The sequence below is a fragment of the Cryptotermes secundus genome, unplaced genomic scaffold (genome assembly GCF_002891405.2).
Source record: "Cryptotermes secundus unplaced genomic scaffold, Csec_1.0 scaffold632, whole genome shotgun sequence".
NCBI classification, from domain to species: domain Eukaryota; kingdom Metazoa; phylum Arthropoda; class Insecta; order Blattodea; family Kalotermitidae; genus Cryptotermes; species Cryptotermes secundus.
Window position 1 is genome coordinate 1,258,109 of NW_019738356.1, and position 18,302 is coordinate 1,276,410.

Below are 18,302 nucleotides of genomic sequence, written 5' to 3' on the forward strand. Positions count from 1 at the left end.
AGGTCCCTTTGATGACGTTATAACCAAGTTCTACTGTATTTTTATGTGAAAGTGTGGTTTGTATGGCACAGCTACCGCTCACTATCTTCCCGGGTGATATGACGGGACACGAAGTGACTGAATCAATCAACCGGACCGGTTATCGCTCATCGATTATTACCCACGAAGCGCAGGCGCACACAATGAATGTTTTGACACATGGTGTGCTTGGTGACTTCCGACTGTGCTCCAGGTAATTACCGATGCGTCTATTTAGAACCGGCTGGCGGCTTATCAACAGCCGAACTTGCGGGCCAATACGCCTGCCTGCAAATGCATCCAACGCAACCATCAGCGGCAGGCTTGAGAAGGGGAATCAGGAAAATCTGTTGCTATCAACAGGCAGGAAGATATGCTGCGTGCAAGGTTACCACGGCGGAGACTACATGAGCCACTGTCTTTTGGGATACGAATCAACCAGAACGTTAGCTACACAAATGAAACACAACTTAATTGGTAACAAGCTTTGATTTATGGTACATAAATGATTGGATATAAGGTTCTGACGGTGGTAACTGTCTACAGTTGTACTATTTTCTAGGTTATGACACCGTGTAGTCAGGTATAAGTCCACGGATATTTCAGTCGAATAATGTGCTGCCTCACTGAGGATGGAATAAAGAAAAAACGCAAACAGCATGCGGAGAGAGACCTTAGGAACATCCGTACACTACCAAACTATAAGGCGTCACACTCCAGGAGACCAAAAAGGTATGGTAAAAATTATTCGCATACTTTCCTTTGATATAACACGGACCTCAGTGAAAACGACGCGGGAACGTCTTTACCGAGCTGTTACCTAGAAACGATGGGGGTTTACAAAGACACACAGACTCTCCTCCAACAATTATTCTTTCCGCGGGAACGTGTATAGCGAACGGTTGCCTAGCAACGGTAGGGACATACACATACAGACTGATGGCAGGGATTTATCAAGTATGTTGAGATGGGCTCGGGTTCCATGATATTCATACCAAATTTCGTAAGGACCGGTTCAGGCATTCAAAAGTTGATGTAGGGGGGAATACACAAACACTGAGGATGGTGACTGAGTAAAATTACTTTAGAAGAGTAGGCTACACGTGGTAAGTCTGAGGATATGAACAGCGGTGATTTGATTGCATTATTAATGAAAGTGCGGAGTAGTTCTGTCATTCGTAATACTGACTACTCAAAACTACTCATGAAAAGTACGGGGTGTAAGGATGACGTGAGAGTCTACGCAGAACACTGCGCGGTTTATACACACCACCCAATACAGTTAAGTGGGGGGGAGTATGAAGTTCTCGCTGTGCTTAACTAATTAAGCACTACGCCATGAAGACACAGGAGGGAATGGATTTACAGATCCATATTTTAACCGCGGAACTAGGTGGTGAGTGGTCAGCTCTACGCCCCGGCCGCTTTAAACCTGGTACCCACTGGATAAGAGGTTGAGTAGGCCCCAGAGCCAGGATGAACGTAGAGAAAATTCTTGACCCTACCAGGACTCGAACTCCAGCCCGTAGCCAGTCGCTATACCGACTCCATCGCCCAATACTCAATGCTGTTAGGATTTTCAAATTAGGGTTGGACTTGGGTGTCTGACGGGACAGGTATCATACGCATGCAGAACTCTGCCCACCTCGATAGCTGGATAACATTCGGCCGTCTCGAGAGACAGACCTTCCAGATATTTCAGTTCTCCTCCGGGATATCTTCACTGTTTGCATCCTGTTGTGTATCATGACTGGTGGTATCTGACAGTCAACACAACGGTAAAAATAAACCAATAGAACTGCTCACTCTGGTTCTATTTGACAGCTGCTATACATGTTTCGGTCCACATTTGGGACCATCTTCAGACAAGATGGATCCATATTAGGGCACTTCAATTCCTAGAGACGTATTTGATGAGACCGCCTGAAGATGGTCCCAAATGTGGACCAAAGGATGTTTTCCTCCTCTCCTCTCGCTCCCACCTTGGAGCATGGAGCTGATTTCCCAGTTTCATGATCATTTTTACAGACGGTAGGGGTCCCTGGACGAGTGATCAGCTCGTCGCAATGCCTCTACCTAAACACAGGTCATCACGAACAGAATAAACGCATACACACACCAAACATCCATACCTTCTATGGGATTCGAACCCATGATCCCGGCTTCTGAGCGAGCGAAGACAGTACATGCCTTAGACTGGCACCGAAACAAGTAGCAACTATCCAATAAAACCAATATGAGCAGTTCGATTGGTTATTTTTGCTTTGCTGAAAGTTAAATACCACAAATTCTGCGGGATAGCTCAGAACATTTACTCCCCTGTATCCCCATCGTACCCGAAGATGGACGCACATTCCTCCGAAACGTCGAGTAAGTTGCCATATTTCTTCATTCCACCAACTGCTCCACAATCATCCACACCTATCATCTAGGGCTGGTACAATAGGCCAGAAGTGGCCGCAGTACAAAGGACCTGGTCCCACCCCACCAGTGGGGGGGAACCCCCCCCCCCACACANAACAACAACAACAACAACAACAAGCCACATTACACGGCATCACATCCCAGAAGAAACCTTCATAGTCACGGTTGTGAGAAACTCAGATTCAAAATATGTATCACTGCGCATTCGAATTTTGAAACGAAGCGGGGCGAACACACACAAAGTTGAACAAAGATGAAGCTGGCTGACGTCGCCCCCCCACCCCCCAAGAAAATAAAAACCCTGACGTATGCAGCTACAGAAATGTGTGTGCTTAAAAAAACATCAGCGGTATAAATGTGCTCTGAGTAGCTGCAAGACGACCCCTCGGGAGTAACACGACGATATATTCCGTCTGTTCTGATAAATCTACCAAGGGACTTTTTTCTAAGTCCTTTGTAACTGAAAGCGCAAAACCCACGGGAGCGCTTATTAAAATCTACAGACGCGCTCCTTACAGGAACTGGTGCCCCATATAATTACGTCGCCGGTCGGCAGTCTTTGTAATTACTCCCACTTCTTTTAATTCATTACACTGGGCGCCCGGGGACATAAAAGCGTTTCGTTATTTTCACAAGAAAAACCCAACAAACTACAAGAAAAACAAGTGGCTCTTAGCAAAACTCGGCGCTCTATGTTTCTTTCAGAGGAGATTGTGAGTCTGACTCCAAAATGAATGCACATTAAAAAAATAGGCACACACAGAACATGGCCTCGTTATAATTAAGTTTATTATTCGAATGTAAAGCAGGATCCAGGATACCCCAGTCGATACAGCGATGGGCTGGACGCCAGGGATTCGATTCCCGAAAAAGAAAACAGATTTTTATATTCTTCATAGCGCCAAGACCGAATCTGGAGCTCAACCTGCCTCACATTGTCCCCGGAGGTAAAGTAGCCGGGACGTGAAGCTGACCATTCACCTCAATCTAATACCTTGGCTAAGAATGGTTCAGCTATCTCCACTCCACATAATGGCGCTTCATGGCTTCGTTTAAATAAATTAAATTCGAATGTAAATTTGTTCCTCTGCTAAATTAATTAAGCACTAAATCATGAAGATGTAAGTGGGAATGGATGTACAGATCCACGTAATCTTGACCTCGCCAGTAGGTGGGAGTGGTCAGCTTCACGTTCTTTCCGCTTTACGCCCCCTGAAACAGCCCCAGGAACCCACTGGGTATGTTCTACAGCCGGCGAGGCACACTGTGGAGAAGAGAACATCCTGATTATGCTGGGATTCGAACTCCGGCCGTCCAGCTGGTAAAGCGACTAACGTATGTGTCGAAAAATAGTTCTCATTTTATATACAGTAATTTCCCATTAAAACTTCAATTGCCGTCTTACTAGGAGACACTGATTTCAGCACAGAAACGAGATAGAACCTGGGTTCGAGCAGAGATGATTATTTGCGCACGATTCACATGACGTCACTAACGATACAGATTAAGAAATACAAAAAGTGTTTCGTTAACATGTCAGGAAATAGCAACAGAATCAACAGCAGAAAGAGAAAAGGAACGCGAAACAGCCAGATCCCACCCAGCGAACGTCAACTGTTAAAATCGTATGCTGCATCAACCGGTCTGTTAACTATTTCAAGAAGCACTTCTGAAGTACATTAATCTTCACGTCAGTTCTGAAGGGTTCTGGCAACATGCATTTCACTCCGGATCGCGCTTACTGGCCCTCTGGTCTACCAAAACACCCACTTCCTGGAAACGCTGTGTCGTCACGATTACAAGACGATGAATTATTGGCAATTTTACGGCGCTGTTTGAATGTTAAGCTGTAACAGCATCGAGTGTTAGCGACTGATTGGAAAAGATTCGGAAGAAAGCAGTTGTGAGCTAATATTTTACTTACTCATGGAGCTGAGCCCTTCTTGAGGAGCTGCCAACTGTGCAGCTACTAAAGAATTTCTTAGCATTTTATGGGACCCGAAGGTTCATTACCGTGCTCACAAGAGCCTTCCACTGGTCCCTATCCTGAGACAGATAAATCCAATCCATATGACCCTATCTCTCTGAGATCCATTTTAATATTGTCCCCCCACGTACACCTTGGTCTTCCCAGTGGTCTCCTTCCTTCTGGATTTCCCACTAATATCCTATATGTATTTCTCCTCTCCCCCATTCGTGCTACATGCCCTGCCCATCTCAACTTCCTTGACTTGATCATTCTAATTATACTTGGAGAAGAGTACAAGTTATGAAGCTCCTCATTATGCAGTTTTCTCGAACCTCCTGTCACTTCATCCCTCTTCGGTCGAAATGTTCTCCTCAACACCCTGTTCTCAAACAGCCTCAGTCTCTGTTCCTCCCTTAATGTCAGAGAGAGACTCGTCAAAATCATAAGAAACCCCACTCAATACATTTACTGTCTACAAACCGAGTATAAGCGTAGACTGTCTACCTCCATACCAGTACGTTCGGTAAACGTTGGACAAAGTCCAGAAAGCCAGTAATTCTAACTGTAATCCTTGTGTGTGAAACATATCTATGATCTACAGTCCTCCTGTTGGACATTGGTCGCTATCTCAGTTTCTTAATCCTATACACAACTGGTAGACTCCTTAGGCGGGGGATCAGCCCGTCGCAAGGCCGCTACCTACACACAGAACAACATAAACGCACACAGACATCCATGCCTGGAGTGGGATTCGAAACCACGATCCCAGTGTTAGACCGAGCGGCCACTGTTTTTGGCGCGTGAAAGGGAGCAGCTCATGCAAGCACGTGATCATCACAATTAACTGCAACATAATTCCAGTCTTCGTGAATGATTTACAGGCCTGACTTACATTACAATGGGAGATCACTTATAGCGCCACAGCCGAATTCCACACTTCGCTTTATACGAGTTATCTGGCCAGTTTCGAGACTAAGTTATCACACCAAAAAGTAAATTCATTGTGCTAAACTAATTAAGCACTACGCACGAAAACATACGTGGAAGTGAATGTGTAGATCCATGTATTCTTGACCTAGTCACCTCAGGGAAATGTCAGCCTCACGCTCCGGTCGCTCTAATCCCTGGGGAAAAGCCCCCGGTACCCACTGGATATGATGCTACGTGAGCCCCAGAGTCGGTCCGGACATGGAGGGAGAAATCTTACTCCTACCTAGACTCGAATACCGATCCCTCTGCCGTCCAGCCCGTAGCCAGTCGCTATACCGACTGAGCTATCCAGGTTCCAAGTTTTCACTTATTGTTTCCAAATATTCTAGGTACACGGTTAGCCAGTTCTTGCAGTGTTACACTTGATTTCTACGTTGCTTTCAGCATCGGAAGACTGATGACCTGCGGCTTAACCTTGCATTTGTCTGGAGAAACAGAGCAAGGCCTTAAAGAAACCTGTCGGGCCAGACGGTGTCCTCGCCAAGATTCGACTCAACAACTTCCCTAATAAGAGCGTAGACGGTCGCCGCTTGACCCCCCTGTTCGAAACTTCACTCTATATCTTCACTATATTTATTAGAATGGGTCATGCATTTTCTCTTCTCCACGTCGTCCAGACCGTCTCTGGGTCCACCCAACCTCCTATCCAATGGGTAGCGGGGACTCTTTCCCTGGGGGTAAAGCGGCCGAGGCGTGAAACTGACCACTCACCTGCAAATAGTGCCGAGGTCAAGAAAACGTGGATCTATACATCCACTCCCCCCACGCCTTCATAGCATGGCGCTTAATTCGTTAGGCACAGTGACTTTACTTTGTATTTATTAGAATTAGTTCATGTTAGCTCATCTGTTAACTTGTATAAATACTTCGGCATTCAAATGACATTTAGTAGCGCCTATCAACGGGCCTGCGTGAACTAATGAATATTAAGGACAGAGCAGAGGCAACTGTCTGTGACATGACATGACATGACATTTTCTCGCCTGCAGAACCTTTAAAAGGCCTCCTGAATGTTGTACCTACTAGGAGAGAACTTCCTGGAGAGCGGTCTAACCCCGTCTAACAGATTTAGGCGCCTTATCATCTGCAAAACGTACTCGGCGACGAATGAGAAACTGCAGGAACTGCGGGAGAAAATACACAAGCATATACCCACCGTGGTCTGTTTTAGGAATAAACCGTAACTGATTTAATCGCATAAAGCAAATATTTGTGTAAGTAACATAAAATTCAGTTCCTACTACTGAACACATTGTATCTCCATTAGAGTCCTACCGGTTAATGCTGTTCAAGAAAATAATCGCCATTTCTTAATTATACGCGTCACAACACAACAATACTAAGGTCAGTGCCTATTTACTGCCGTTTATTTCGAGACTCAAAGAGAATCCATTCTGGCAAAGCTATCCCTGGAAGTGGCCGTGGAGGCCCACAGGGTTGTGAGACGTCGAGGCGCTAATTACTTGGAGCTGCGAGTGGGGTGTACAAATTGCCATTAAATTGAGTCACCAATCCAAACCCCGTCTAAAGTCACACATACTACGTGGCATTATTTATGGTTTATTTAACGACGCTGTTCACTCACTCACTCATAAAGCTGAGCCCTTCTTGAGAAGCCGCCAGTTGTGCAGCTACTCAAGAACTTCCCAGCATTTTATGGCACCTGAAGGTTCATTACCGTGTTCACCCTCCAGTGGTCCCTATCCTGAGCCAGATCAATCCAGTCCATACCACCCCATCCTTTCTAAGGTCCTTTTTAATACTGTCCACCCATTTACGCCTTGGTCTTCCCAGTGGTCTCCTTCCTTCTGAATTTCCCACCAGTATCCTATACATTTCTCCTCTCCCCCATTCCTGCTACATGCCCTGCCCACTTCATCCTCCTCGACTTGATCATTCTAATTATGCTCGGAGAAGCGTACAAGTTATGAAGATCCTCATTATTAACGACGCTGTTAGTATATTGAACGATACGATGAACACCAAATAATGAATAGGAAAGCATGTGGAATGGAGCGCTCGTGGCGGGGCAACTAAAGCTCTATCCCATAATGTGCCTCATAGCTCTGATGAAAAACCAGTAAATACCTCAGAGTTGGTGACTTGGCAGAGATTAGAACCAAGTACTCCAAAATAAAAGTCAGAAGTGTTACCGGCTGAGCCAACCTGATCTCTATCCCAACTCCGGTTCTATTTCAACAATGTCACAGGAATCTTCCCACGAGGAGGCGGGGTTCGAATACCTCCACCGTTGCCCTGCAAGTCGTAGGAGGCGACTAAAAGGGAACTCAGTGACTGGGGGTATAACTGGGCCACCGTTCCTGGGGGGATATAAATACAGGCACGTTGTCCTCTAGGTTGGGGGTTGGACAAAGGGCTGACAATTCTGCTCTGTAAAAATATTACTGCTGTGAAATGCAACGAAGTGAATGCCGGATGCAATTTGGGAGATCCTTCTAAGGAAGGCTATGCCTCAAAAAGCGCTGTTTTGCCGATGACGTCAGAAGAATCGCAGGATACATCTGTGAACAGGATAGGGACTCACACTGCCAGGATAGCGTCACGAATCCAAATTTTTTTTTAGTTCTGCCTGAACAGCATACGAAACGCCAGTCGCGTGGGTGGAGTATGGAGTATTTTAAGCACGCAGTAACAAGCCGTGCTTAGTGGTGGCGACCAATCCAACCGCCTTCAACGCCGCGCCACGACAACCTGACACCCTGCCACACGCTCCCATGTTTCCTGCAGTTCATGTGCGTTCCTGGCTGGCACCTGTCATGCCCCATTATCTGATGGATTACGAAACAACATCTGGAGAACCAACTAACCATATTTCAAACTAAAACAGTATGACCATTTCAGAGGAAGCAGATGGGAATAAACTTTACCTAACTAAACCTGATTGCAACATCCCCTTACGCAAGGACACGCTAAGTCTCCTTACAACCCTATTTACACACACAAAACAAGAAGTTCTGGGAAGAACTAATCGCCTACTTTCCTTTTGACATGACACGTAACGGAGAGAAAAAGAAAACAAATCACGGGAACATGGGCGGACGGACAGACACAGCAGGTTACATCTTAACGCCCCTTTTATTGTTTTCCAAAATAAGTAAAATAGGCTACGTAAATATAGATAAAGATCAGAAAACACGTAATTTCGTGATACCACAGCAATGAACTGTCAAACATCGTTATGCTGCAGGCTATAAACAAGGTATCTTTGTTTCCATGTATCGCGTCTACTCGGTGAGACCTGAAGACACTTCCATGTGGATATAAATGTAGCATATTAGGTGTATATATAAAGTAAACGACTTATCATCGACTATTTGTGCGTGTTATAGATAAACAGATAGATACAATACTACTGTGGCTCCCAACCGGTGTGCCGAGAGCTCTGAAAGATAATTATACATGAAATAACACGCACACTTGCAAGAACTCTGTACATTGATACTTGCAACAAAACCATATTTCTCTGCTTGACAACAATTTTATATTTTTATACAAGCAATTATGCTGTTAAAAACTGGTGTACTTATTAAACACTGTAGTTCTGTCTTCCAAATGCAGTGTCAAGTACGAACAAAATGAATACCCCAAGTATGCCGTGAACCAGGCGGAGGGCCACTGCGCCAGTACACTATAACGGCTTTGTTCTTCTGAAATGTATGTTATCTGAGCAGAAGATGGCACCAACCAGGAAAATTACTCTGGAGTAGGTAGAAGTGTCAACCTTTTTCTCTGGACAGCCTCGTGCGTACGGTCTTTCAATGAATTTCAATACATCAGTAGAAATACAGTTGCATTTCCATAACTGTACAAGTCATGCAGTTAGGTATTTTCAACGAACTCATATTTTGGAGACGGGATAGCGACTGCCTACGGGCTAGACAGCCGAGGGTTCGGAGTTCGAGGCCCGGTACGGTTAAGAATTTTCTCAACGTCGTCAAGACCGGTTCTGGGGCCCACCCAGCCTCCTATCCAATAGGCAGAGGGGGCTATTTCCCTGCGGGTAAAGCGGCAGGGTCATGAAACTGACCAATCACCTCCAGTTAGTGCCAAGGTCAAGAAAATGTGGATCTATACATCCACTCCCCCCATGCGTCTTCATGGGTTAGTGCTTAATTACTTAAGCACAGGGACGTAACCATATTTTAATATGAGTACTATCTACTGGGATGTAACACACAATGTGGTTTGGCAGAAATTCGCCGTTTCGAAGGAAAGAGCTGTTTCCATCTTCAGGGTAGAATAAGCCGGGTTAAGAGCTGGCGGCAATCAGACCGGACTATGTAGAGTTGCAGCTAGTAAGATAATACTCTTCAGTCTCTACTCTGCGAACCACGTAACACACATTTTAACAATTTCCGGTTGTACCCAACCCCACTCTAATTACCGTGCTGCTACCAATGTGTCTGAGACTTCATCAAACAATGGAACAAGAAATTCTATGATCACGTGTTCGTCAGAGGAAATAAGCATTAATTCAGAGAAAAGGGACGGTGTCTGGGCAACATTACAGACTGTACCATCCAATCTTATTCATTAAATTAATTAGGTCTTGTTCACGGGCAATGTCTACACGCTTTATGTAATCTCAATTGCAGTGGATCCATCCATTCGAATCAGTTTACTGGCGGAAGTAGACTGATGGCAAGGAAAACAGCCTCTCTGGGAGCCCGGTACTACTACTGCTACTCCGTACATATCTAGGAGCAGATGCCGCGTCGAAGCCTGAGTGGAAAACACCCCCCACCGGATTTTTTAAACCGACACTGAAGAAGGATGGAAGGAAATATGTCGAAAATTAAATTACAGTAGATTCTACATTTCCGGTCACGGTAGCCGAGCGGTCTAAGGCATGAAATGTCTTCGCTCGCTCGGAAGCCGGGATCACTGGTTCGAATCCCACACAAGGCAAGGATGTTTGGTGTGTTTATTCCGTTTTTGTCTTGTCCCGCGTTTAAGTACAGACCTTGCGCCGAGCTGATCACTCGTCCAAGGAGTCCTACCGTCTGTAAAATTATCATGTAACTGAAATTCAGAGGCCAGGGCCCAAGGGGGCTGTAGAGCCAGTGAAAGAAAAAAACTCTTTTACATTATTCGAGGTGGATAGGAAATTGATGTCCCTGGATAATCAGAACATATGAACTGGTATTTAAGAAGACAGTACAGGTACAAGTAAATACAAAACCAACCGCATTCTAGGCTATTGAAAGCGTTGTTAAACCATAAGGTTGTTCATGTGCTTAACTACTGAGGACTATGCCATGAAGGCGTACGGGGGGAGTGAATGTATTGATCCACGTTTTCTTGACCTGTACACTAGCTTTAGGCGAGTGGCCCACACCTCGGCCGCTTTACCCCCGGGGAAATATCCCTCCGTATCCCCTGGACTGGAGGCTGTGTGGGCCCCAGAACCGGTCTGGACGATGTGGAGAACATAACCGATCTCTCCATACCCAGGCCGTCACGCCTGTAGCGTCGCTATATCGACTGCTGTATAAACCATACCGGAATAAATTAGTAAAATAAAATTTCGAATATGAAACTTGAAACCGCCTCTGTGGTCTAGTGGTCAGCGTTCCTGGCTATAGATCCAGAGGTCGGGGTTCGATTCCTGGCGCTACCAGATTTCTTTGGGAGAAGTATTGGGTCTGGAACGTTGTCCAGTCAGCCTCGTGATGATAACTGAGGAGTTATTTCAAGGAAACAGAGGCTCCAGCCTAGAAAATCGAAATTAACGGCCGTGAGGATTCGTTGAGCTGACCACGTGACACCCTCTATCCCCTAAGGTTGGTACTAATCTTCGCTGACAAGCGGCGGTCGCTCGGTCGGTATAGTTCGCTTTTTTTTGTATTAAACTTGGTCTCTTACATTAGGGGCGTGCCGTAACAGCGAGCGGCCATCGAGTTTTAGTGGAAGGGAACAAAGAGATTATCACAATACTGACCACCGTGTACCACCCTGGTCTACAGCCAAACACCATACGGCAAACCAACCATTATTGGACGTAACAATAGGTCAATGAACGAGCAAAGAGGCTTCTAGTTGATACATAACAGTATTTTTTGCAAAATTCCAAAGCCACAGACATGGAATAACTAACGGAAACAGGGGAAAGTTATCCCTCTGCTAAATTAATTAGCACCAGCGACATGAAAACGTTTTGGAGGAGGGGAGGTACATCTCCAAGCATTCTTAGCATCGGCACGCATCTGAGACTCCACTCCTGGTACCCACTTGGGCCCAGGGCCGGGCAAGACGCTATGGAGAATTTCCAAACCCGGATTACACGGCAGTCCAGTCTTAATAAGCTAGACGCTATACCGACTCAGCCACCGCTGCTCCTACCCAAACGTTGTGGCGGGAAGTGTTTCACTGCATCAGTCGGCAGTGTCAAGAAAGCGCCACGATTAAATTAACAATGGGATGTGAGGTTCTCATGACGGTGAATATGAAGGTTACTACTGTCTTCTTCGAGTGTGAACCCGTCCAGTCTTGTAGAAGGACTAACGCTTCGGAGGATCATGTTCTTATTGTCCCTTGTACTGCGGCCACTTCTGGCGCATTGTACCAGCCCCAGATGATAGGTAAGGGTGATTGTGGAGCAACTGGTGGAATGGTGGCAGGGGAAACCGAAGTACTCAGAGAAAACCTGCCCCAGCGCCACACTGTCCACCACAAGTCCCACATGACCACACCCGGGATTGAACCCGGGCCGCCGCGGTAGGAAGCCAGCGACTAACCGCTTGAGCTATGGCATGACCGAGGATCGTGTTACTTCAACTTTAAGGACTGACTTCTACATCAAAGATGGAGGAAACAGGTTCATCCGAAGCATAAATACCCTTTTTCTGGCAGAAAATTACAAACGTTTCGGATAGTTACTCTGCCTCCAACTTCGCAGCAGACATCTACATATACCATCTTGAGACCCGACTTCTACATCGAACACGGGCTCCTCCCCGAAGTACCTCTGTCCACCAGACAGGAAACATCTCGACATATGCCGCATTTCCTACAGCTCCGGCACTTTTGGGTACAATATTGTTACAAAGGGGTAACGCGGTAGCTACAAGCCAGAAGGTCGCGGGTTCGATTACCGATGCCACTGGGTTTTTTCAATCACTCTAATCCTTCCAGCCGCACTATGGCCATGGCATCAACTCAGCCTTTAATTAAAATGAGTACCAGAAAATTTCCTGGGCGCGCAAGTCTGTCCTCACCGCCACCTGTGAGCCGATTTTCTACAAATGTGGGAGCCTCGACGGCCTGTTACAGGAACAGCTTTACCTTACTGTATCACAAAGTTGAAACAAGCAGCAGCTCTAACTGCGTGAAGAGCCTTCCCGTCTCTTTACATACGCCGGAAGGGCTGATTACTGCATTCCTATTTGGCTCACTCTCGACCCCAAACCCCAAAGATTGAAGCAGCAGGTTCCTCCGAAACGTTGAACAGGCGCTGCACTATCAAAGATGGTATTCCTCACATTCTGCGCTGTGAGAACCTCAATTACAAGACAAAGGAAGTAGACAGAGAATAGACAGTTCAGTTAAAATATTTAACAAAGTCACATTTCAAAACCCATCGATTCTCACATACAAGAAAAAAGAAAACGAATTCAAATTAAAGAGTACGTATACTATACCTTTCTTTCGTTTCCAGCACAACCACTTCGAATGCGTGTTCCGCAGTGCCATCCTAAAATTAGAAACGCCAAGTGTTACAGTGAGAACACGCACACAGAGTATAGTCCAACTATTTAGACCTGGCCGTTCTAAGAGAATGCGCACTGAATTCGGTGGAGTTCTGTAGCTCAGATCAGGGCTGTTGGATGTGTATGAGCTGTAACATACATGGCGTTACTTACAGTGCGTCACACTTCCTTCCACAAAGCAGCTACATCCACTGTTCCACTCCACTGTATTTACTCTAGCGCGCATTCTGGAGAACAGGTCTAAAAAGCACGGACTGTACATACTAATTCTTACAATACAAGAAAAACAGAACAAATCGTGACATGTGAGGTTCTCACAGCTGTAACTAATGATTATTCTGGGCTGTGACGCCGTCAACTTGGTGCACAGGTACTAGCGTTATCTGAGGGACCTGATCCTTCAATTCTGAGAGTAACAAGAACCAGGAACCCCATATTTTGGCAAACACCAACGTCACTACACGCAGATGTCGCACTTACGACTGCAATTCGGGTAAACTAACTCTGCGGATCCATACGCAGTCCGACACATCGCTGTAATAGCATGTAAAAATGTGGCTATTTGTCTTACAATAGGTACAGGCAACATACCGTAGCGTGTAAAGCCGTTACTATGCAGCGGCCGCTACATGGGCGGATATACAAGGGCAGTTTTTGGGAACGGCTCGGTTAACACGTTTCTGCAGCAACAGATACGAACGCAACAACGGTACAACAATCGAAAAGCTGTTTTCTATGTGGTCCGTGCCGAAATGTTACAAGATTTCGTGTGAATTCTGTACGGCAGTTCGCGAAGGGAGGACCTGAGCGAGTGATGCTGAAAGATCTCATAAGAAGCCGCTGCCAGGGAACGGCTGGCAAAGACACTGCAGGGTGGAAAGGGCTTAAAGGGTGCTGTGGGATTTGTCAAGTGTGAAGATTCGGAACGCGCTGCAATTACTTGTAATTACGAGTGTGTAAGTGGTCAACAAATCGAGTCACCAATCCAAACGCCGCCTGCAGTCACACATATTACGTGCAATACATTGGCGTTCCACTAGAAACCCAGACATTATGACGCCCCTAACTGAAACATTACATCAGCGTGGAGGGAAAAAGCCTTCTAAATCTCGTGAAGCACAACACCGATGAAATTATTCTTAAAAACTCAGCCCGTATTATTCTGCGTGTCCATGAAAAAGCCCGACCAACGCTACTTCGGGGCATAATTGCTGCTGTTCTGCGAATCTTACAACAAACACTCCGCGGGCAAAGTGTACGCTTTCTGAATGTTTTCATTACGTTCTCAATATCGCAGAAAATGGTAGATGGATGCACTGGAAAATATTTAGAACGAAGCGGTCGTTGCCTAATTACGGTCACACTATGGGATTTACTTGGGACTAAACAAAAAACCAAAATCCGTGGCTTTAGTCCGCAAGCGAATAATACCGACCGAGCGACCGCCGCTTTTCAGCGAAGTTAGTGCCAATTTTGGCGGATAATGGATGTCGCGTGGTCAGTGCAACGAATCCCCTCGGCCGTTAATTTCGGTTTTCTAGACCGGAGTCGTTACTTTTCCATTCAAGCAGCTCCTCAATTATCCTCACGAGGCTGAGTGGACCCCGTTTTAGACCCACAACTTCTCAGAAAATCTGGTAGCGCCGGAAATCCAACCCGGGACCTCTGGATCTGTAGCCAGGGACTCTGACCACTATACCACTGAGGTGGTCTTTACTTGGAACTGAGTAAAAATAACAAAACATGTCTCGAACGAGATTCGAACTCAACATCTTTCAAATTCAAGTCTTGAGCATTTCCACTATACCGACCTGTCCGGATTTCTTAACGTAAAAATGCTGGCGGTAAGAACAGTAACGAAGTGTTTAACGGGATGACAAAAGGTATGAGTCTTAAAGCAACTTCCACTTCCTTGACGATTCTGTCTGGATTCGGAGTTCCCTCAACACCAAGCAGGCCTACATTCTTAACGGGCAGCTCGCAAGATCACCGTCACTTTCATAGGCAGATTTCCCTATCAGCTACTGCGTGCCTAACTTCCCCCCAAGACTGAAACTGTTACGTGCGTTTATCGCTACCCGGCTCACCGCTGTCTCGGCAACACATCCTCCGCCATGCGGTAAATCCCTCGGTTCTGCGGCGCTCCGATCCCAGATAAACGACGCACTCTATATACACAATTTTCCAGAAAGACAAAGCTGTGGAGTATACGAGTGTCACGCCACGGCGGAGTGAAGGAACACGTGGAGGGGATGGTGGGGCGGTTAGACTGTGGCCTCAAATAGGCTTACTGTTATCAGTTCCTCGTCATGAGTACGGAGATATGGTAGGAATAACTGACAAGAGACAAACCGAAGTGGCCAGAGAAAACTTGGACCCAGCCCTCCGCGGCGTGATAAGGCAACTAACAAAATATTTACGTTTTGCTCTGAAGCCGCAGGTCAGTGGCCGCACGGTCAAAGGCAAGAAATATATACGCCCGCTCAAACAATGGGATCGTGGGTTCGAATCCATGGATGTCTGTCCGTGTTTCTGTTGTCTCGTGTCGGTATCGGCCTTGCGATAAGGCTAAATCACGTGTCCAAGCAGTCCTACTAAGATCCACGGTTTGGAAGCGACCAGAAGGCCGTGAAGATGATTATGTTAATAATATTTTGTTATTATTATATTATATTATTATATTATATATTATTATAATAATATTTTGTTACTAATTGGAAGAAAATTCATGACTAAAGCAGAAATCTTATAAGAACTTAATGTGGATGCCCGCGGTAGCGTAGCTGGTTTAAGAACCATGCTACAAGCCGGAAGGTCACGGGATCGATTCCCGATGAGGTTGTTTTTTCAATTTACCTAATCCTTTCAGCCGCACTATGGCCCTAGGGTCGACTCAACCTCTAACAGAAATGAGTACCAGGAATATTCCTGGGGGGTAAAGGGTGACCGGCGCGAAAATCTGACCTCACTGACATCTATGAGCAGATTGTGTAGAAAATGTGGGACCTCAACATCTCACANGCGTGCGAAGACAGTTCATGCCTCAGACAGCGCGGCCACTGTCATCGGGGATTTCTGCCAGTCATTACACGTAAAAACTTCTTCCAAGCTTTTCGGCCTCTCAATAATCAACGCATCGAAATACAGACATTTCGCATCCTACCTTTAAATGGGCTGATATACCTGGAAGACGTCAATATAAATTTACGAGAGCAGAAAGTTACGACATGTCGGCGAGCGACGGCTAATAGAGAAGACTAGGCGTCTTTTCTACAGAGAGTCAAGTTTCCTACAAGGCCAGAAGAGGCAACGAGTAATTTAAATGTAAGATACGAGGAAGAGTCAGTAAACAGGCCACAAAATGAAGTAAAACACCTGCAATGTACGTACTAAGTTTTCTATTAATATCAGTAGGTAACAGCACAGTCCAGCTTCATGAGTCTAGGTAGCGGCCACGCATGCGCAACTTCAAAGACTGCTTTCAGTAGTCAAAATGGCGGCCATGCTTTAAGAGTTCATTACCCAACAGCGGTGTTTTGTTGTGCGTTCTTTTGCGATGGAAACGACTACATGCAAGGGGCAGTCATAAAGAAATGTTTGTAGCATAAAACGGTTCACACCTGGTTAGAGTAATTGTCTCAACGACGTTCCAAAGCCGAAGATGATGGCCGACCAGGCGCGGAAGTGGCTGAGACAACAGTCAAAAGACTTTTATGCTGCGGATTTGGACGCACTGACGTGATGGAACAAGTGTATTAATGTTACTTTTTTCCCAGGTTAAAATATCAAACAAAACAAACTCTGTGGTTTTAGTCCGCAAGCGAACTATACCGACCGAGCGCCGTTTCCCGGCGAAGTTAGTGCCAACTTTAGAGGATAGAGTGCGTCATGTGGTCAGCGCAACGGAACCCCACGGCCGTTAATTTCGGTTTTCTAAACCGGAGCCGCTATTGCCTTGAAATAGCTCCTCAATTATCCTCACGAGGCTGCGTGGACCCCGTTCCAGACCCACTACTCCTCAGAAAATCTTGTAGAGCCGGGAGTCGAACCCGGGACCTCTGGATCTGTAGCAAGGAACTCTGACCGCTATACCACAGAGGCGGTCCAGGTTGGAATATCACATGTTTTAAATTTTATATCTCTTTCTGACCTACTTACTCACTCTCCTTTGTAAAACATCTAAAAACGTGTAATCTGTATTATACTCAACGAGCCTTTTAAGAAGGCCGAATATATTTCCGTGTTGTCTTTGTGCAGAGGCAGAGAACTTGGTATGGCCACAAGAGTCCTACCGAATGTGCAACATATCAAATGAAGCACAAACTCTTACACTAGGAACTAACGCAGTGGAAAATCTGTCAAAAGATACTAAATATACATGTCTCGCTCCTTCTGTACGGACGTTGCTAAGCGTCTTGGCTCACCAATGATCAGCTGTGTGGAAACAGCTCCATTTAAACAACGCTTCGGCAAGCTGCCCCACAAACGGTCGTGGATTATTTAACGACGCCTTCAGTACCGAGACTACACTGCGGCGGACGACAGGGTGACTGGAAAGAATATGGATGGAAGTGGTCGTAGCCTAATCGAAGTTACTAACCCGGTATTATCTTGGTGGGACTGAGGTAAAGAACGATAAACCTGTCATGACAGCCGGTGTCCGGGCAAATATTCGAACCCAGCACCTCCCTAATACAAGTTCACAGAGTTATCTCTACAAGAACACTGAGCAGGCGCTTATCAGTTCCAACGGGTCTTCCAGTAGCAAACCCTTAAGTAATGTGATCTAAAATAAAGCAGACGAGTCCTGTTACGATGCGAACAGACTGACAAGACATGACGAAAGTAACAAGTGGTTTCAGAAATAACTGTTAAAAAATCAAACCCACAATACTAAAGAAACTAAACTCCGCTGCTTTTAGTCTGCAAGCGAACTATACCGACCGAGCGACCGCCGCCTGTTGAAATTAATGCCAACTTTAGCGGATAGAGGGTGTCGCGTGGCGCGTCGTCAGCGCAACGGATCCCCAGGGCCGTTAATCTCGGATTTTTAGACCGGAGCCGCTATTTCCTTGAAATAGTTCGTCAATTATCCTCACAAGGCTGAGTGGATCCGTTCCAGACGCACTACTTCTCAAAAAACGTGGTAGCGCCGGGAATCGAACCCGGAC

At 45.9% G+C, this 18,302-nt stretch overlaps 1 protein-coding gene across 3 annotated transcripts in view; it reads right to left on the bottom strand.

Moving 5' to 3' along the window:
- LOC111870860 (brain tumor protein) overlaps positions 1–18,302 on the bottom strand; it is a 340,351-nt gene that overhangs the window by 82,827 nt on the left and 239,222 nt on the right. For all 3 annotated transcript variants that reach the window (XM_033754020.1, XM_023863452.2, XM_023863453.2), the window contains one exon: positions 13,063–13,115. The gene's annotated coding sequence lies outside the window, so the exon portion shown is untranslated. The remainder of the gene's footprint in view (positions 1–13,062; positions 13,116–18,302) is intronic.